Raw genomic sequence first — 5,357 nt, 5'->3', positions numbered from 1 at the left:
CTCTGAAACAAAATCAAGTGTGCAAAATTTCAGGAAGTTGAGGAGGAGTTAGTCAATTGGGTCACCTGCTTCATTTTTAACTAGTGCCATTCCTTAGTAAATTCTAATTGTCATTCAGAATTGTTCCATACTTGTTATGGAAAATATTAGTCATACAAATACCAAATACTGATTGTTTTGCATGGATGGGGATTACATTATTGCACTTTTTCTTTCTAAAGAAAAATGTCAGTAAATAAGCAGCTTTATAAAAAGCCATTCTGTGTTTATAAATGTAAATATAGAACTACACCCCTTTCCTACCATCAGAAATCCTCAACTCATCTCCATCTTCTTCTTCTTGCCTCTGGCCATATATCCCAATTTAGGCTCATCCTTTACATCCATCCTCTCCTCTTCTGTGCTCTCCCGGCCCACACATTCTTCCTTTCTCAGGGTTCCCCCATGCAGCTCCCCACTTCCAGCTGGTGGGATACTTTCTTCAAATCCTTGGTTGGAAAGGATGTGGTAGTAGAACTAAAGGATGATTTGAGTATCTGTGGGTATGTCTATGCAGCAAAGAAAAATCTGCAACTGGCTTATGCCAGTTGACTCAGGCTTGTGGGGTAGGAGGATCCAACACCTAGGGCTCCAGACTGAGCTTTGAAGTCTATAAGCAATTAAATAGCCTCACAGCCTGAGCTCTGCGAGCCCAAGTCAGTTGGCACAGGCCAGTCACAGGTGTCTAGTTGTTGTACACATACGAGGCCCTCCACTCTGTGGATCAGTACTTGAATATCACGCTGACATTGGAGTGACTGACCTGGAGAAGTACCCCACATGTTGTCTGTCAAGAACTGCTTTATCCAGGGCTCCATTGTCTGCTATGTCCAGCTGCAGGCAGATGAGGTTGATACCCAGCTGCTCCAGGATGCTGCTCACAAGGAGGCCATGCAGCAGAAGCAGTGATATTCTTATTTCAGGATTTACTCTTGCCAACCTTTTTGCTATCCCCTACCCTGTTTCATTTCATCTGCTCCCTCTGCTGCAGCTCCTAAAGACTCAACCCTGATCCACAACCTTTTATCTCCCACTCTGTTGATCTCCTTAGACTTGTTGAAGCCACAAGACTTTGACTTTACATTTGTCATTGTCTTCTCCTTGTCTCATTTCCCACAATTAGGTAGCTACCTCAGTATTGTTGGGCTCCTCTTCATTCCTTGTTGCTATTTCCAGCCTCCTCCTCTTCCTGCTCCTTCACCCCCTCTGAAGTCCACTCTGTCTGGCTCTTCTCCCATCTGTCCCCCACATGTGGCTCTATCTACCGTCCTCCTTTCTCCTGTTTCCCTGACTTTGATCATTGGCTCATTTTCCACCTCATCTTGAGTGACTTTGGTTTGTTTTCAGATGAGAGAGAGAAACAGGCAGTTAAATCAGATTTTTTTTTTAGATTTGGCTGGGAAAGACAGAGAAATTTACTGCCAGGCTGAACTCAAATGTGCCGTGTTTCAGTTTGGATGGGACTTTTACCCTCATGCAAAAATAAGCAATCAAAAGTAGCACTGTTGTTCTAAATGGCAGAGACAGAGGGGATATATGATGTACAACTACTATTGGGTCCATTGGTGCATGGGTGTTTTTGGACATCAGAGCACAAAGGACAAATTGTAAAGAATGAAAACTATGAACCAATCACTTACTGTTTGACAGCCATCCTGCAGCGTTATGCAGTCATGAGGTGGAGACACTGTGTCTGTGACATCAATGTATTGTTTCAGTTGAATTAGAGAAATTCTTGCAATGGAAAAAACTATTTAATAAATGAAAGGTCAAAGTGCTTATCTTTGAAAGGTCAAAGAAATGCTTATCTAGATGTCTTTTATTAATTCTATAGAAAGAGACAATTCATCAGCAACAAGACCTAAACAGTTAACTTTAACACAGATGAAAAAGGTTGTGACATATACCAGTGTCCTTGTTAACTGAGTTTCTTTTGGGGTTATGAATGGCACCTTATGTCTAGAAAAATCCTTGAGCAACGTAGCATCTTAATAAAATGTACTTTAACCCCCAAAGTCAAACCAAACCTCAGCGGATGAACCACAACAAAGAAAGAGTTCTACAAAATCCCCCTAAACTGAAAATGCAGAATTTTTCACAGCCCAAATGTTCATTTTAATACAATGCTTGATGGGAATAACACATTTGAAACTATACACAGGCATGAATGCAGATTATATCTTCATTATAGGTTGAGAGTGGGTGGAACTATGATTATAGGTGGGTGGGTTTATCACGATGGCTCTGTGAACACTAATTTGATTGAAAAACTTGACTCTACATTCATCCAATCAGGGAACAGAAATAATAGCATGAGATCTATGTGTTCAATCAGAATTCACAAACACAGCTTGAATTTTGTGTTTTGAATATCCAATACAACAAACAGCCCAGGATCAAATGGAGCACCTTGGTCCATACTGTGCCATCAACAGTTAGGCAGAACTCACCACTGATTTCAAAGAGGAGTTTTAATCTAAAAACTTATGGCACAATATGGCTTAAGGAGAACAAATTGACACAAAGGAGTACATGAGTAATTTATTTTGAACCTCTTAGAGAAACAAGGTGGAGGTAAAAATATTAACAAACCCATTCTGAATCCCCTAGCAAACTTCAGAAGATCATAGAATGTTAGGGTTGGAAGAGACCTCAGGAGGTCATGTAGTCCAATCTCCTGCTCAAAGTAGGCCCAACACCAACTAAATCATCCCAGCCAAGGCTTTGTCAAGCTGTGCCTTCAAAACCTCTAAGGATGGAAATTCCACCACCTCCCTAGGTAACCCATTCCAGTGCTTCACTACCCTCCTAGTGAAATAGTGTTTCCTAATATCCAACCTAAACCTCCCCCACTGCAACTTGAGACCATTGCTCCTTGTTCTGTCATCTGCCACCACTGAGAACAACCTAGTTCTATCCTCTTTGGAACCCCCCTTCAGATAGTTGAAGGCTGCTATCAAATCCCTCCTCGCTCTTCTCTTCTGCAGACTAAATAACCCCAGTTCCCTCGGGCTCTCCTTACATCGTCTATAACTTTTTTCTTTAGTAATAGGTATATTTTAAAAAGTAAGAAATAGTTTTCTAAGGTGAACTAGGCAGTATATTTGTTTTCTTTTAGTTTTGCAGCTGCAAGAGAAAGTTTTGTTCATTTTCAGTCAATTCTAGGAGACAGGGATGATGGCTTCACAGAAAGGCCTATAAAGGGAGGAAGTGTAGTCAAGTCATAACGCACTAGATTGATAGTCATGAGATGGAAATTGTAGTCTTGGTTCTACTATTGACTTACTCTGTGATACTGTGCAAGTCATTTAGGCCATTTTTAAAAACTTGGGCTCCTACAATTAGATTCTTAAATTTCTATTAACTTCAGTGGGAGGTACTGGTGCACAGCACCTCTTAAAATCAGACAACTAGATATAGGTTCTACCTTTAAGCTAAAGATTCCACCTTGAAGCACATACATTTGAAAATGTTGGTCTAAACTTCTCTGTGCTTCCATTTCTTCAAATGTAAATGGAGCATAATAATGCTTGCTTACCTGCGTAAAGTACTTTGAGACCTACACGTTAAAAACACAGACTGAGTGCCAATTAAAAAAAAATAGAATAAAAAATTAAAAACAGAAGACCTTCAGAAAATGAACAAATAAAAACATGATCTTTAAAAATCTAAGTAGAAAATAAATGCACAATAGATTTATGTAAATAAAATGTGCAGAAACATATATGGATCTGTATTACTACCTATAAAATTCTTGCATAGTTATTACAAATTTTGGGTTCTATCTTACTATCAGTTGTTATGCAGAAATCCCATTAGCTTTTGTGGGAGTTCCACACGTGGCATGCTGGCAAGACATGGCCCTAAGAAAATAAAGCAAATTTTCCACACCTGCAAAGTTTTACAACGCATCATGTGCCAGATCGTCAGCTAGTGTAAATTGACTCCAATGGAGCAACACTGAAGGAAGCTGAAAACACTGCAATGCCTTTGAGAAATGCTCTTTTGCAAACGTAGGCAGATAAACGAACACTGCATACCATTTCAGTATTCCCTGCACCTTGCAGTAGAAAGTAAGTGGAATTTATAGGAAAACTACATGGATTTAAAGAAATGCAGTCTGGTATTCCTTCAATGACTCAACACACACATTTTCTCATGACAATGATTCTTCTTCATATACTGAAGTTTTTAGTTAATGAAAACTGTTAGGTTTCATTGCTTTTTCTTACTGTCACTAATGTTATTTGTTAATGTTAACAAATTACAGGTGAGGTAATTACACGTCTCTTTTGCAGTTTTATTTCAAGCTGTATGGATTACAAGGCCAAATTTAGAGGTGAATCTAAGGAAGTTTAAATAGGTGTATTTTATGCATTGATGAGGCAAGCAGTATGTGTAAGTTACATCAATTTAGCTTTTTGTGAGAACATCAACTCCTGAGGCCTGGTTATGATATTAATAGTTCATATATATTATATATTTGATGATAATTAGGGGCCGAACTCTGAATCTACTTACTCATGCCAGTAGTCCTTCCTCCAATCCTAATGTTGGAACTATTCATGTAAGGGTTTGCTGGATAAGATCCCTATATCAGGATAAAATATTAATACAGTGTGAGTGAAGAATCAAATACTTCTTTATTCTTAAATGAGATTATAGTTTTTATTAGTAGCATTAACACTGATATTTATTTATAACATATCACACTAAGTTGTGGCATCACACTGTATATGTAAAATGTTCTCATCACATTCACATTTGGTCACATGACAGCTGTTCAGATTATTCTGCACACGTCTGGAAAAAACTTTAAAACATTGATATGGAGCCAAAATATGCAGGGAGACAAGCAAATTGCCAACTGTAGCTTTTTTTGCCAGTAGCTTCCTTAGTCAAGCAAATCAAGCACCACTATATCAGCACTAGAATCAGACAGTTTGAGATTCTGCTGCCATTTTAAAACTTTCCCTAAGCAATGACACTGTAGTGGAAAATCCCCAGCTGAGAGGTGGTGATAGAGGAAAAGTAATCATTTACCTGTCACCCTGTATACTTGTAACCAGAATAAGCTTTCCAAGTCCACAAGGCTTCCATTAGAGAATTCACATGTGAAACAGCTCAGAAAAGTACAGTCTCCCAAGAGGCTTAAAAATAAGACTGTATGTTTTTTATCAAGCCCTGTAGCTTCAAATGATTGACCTCACATCATTTTGCCACATCAACAGCCCTTGTTAGCACCAATACCCATTTCCCTGTGTGGAGCAGAAAGGTGGGATCATTATATGATTCACCCTCTCTCTGCCCTCTGCATA

At 38.9% G+C, this 5,357-nt stretch overlaps 1 pseudogene; it reads left to right on the top strand.

Moving 5' to 3' along the window:
• The first annotated feature begins 444 nt into the window (after positions 1–444).
• Positions 445–948, top strand: LOC144265035 (U6 snRNA-associated Sm-like protein LSm2 pseudogene; annotated as a pseudogene).
• Positions 949–5,357: the final 4,409 nt, after the last annotated feature.

The sequence above is a fragment of the Eretmochelys imbricata genome, chromosome 5, assembly GCF_965152235.1.
Source record: "Eretmochelys imbricata isolate rEreImb1 chromosome 5, rEreImb1.hap1, whole genome shotgun sequence".
Lineage (NCBI taxonomy): Eukaryota > Metazoa > Chordata > Testudines > Cheloniidae > Eretmochelys > Eretmochelys imbricata.
Note: the sequence above shows the minus strand (reverse complement) of the source record. Positions and strands in the feature narration are given on the sequence as shown.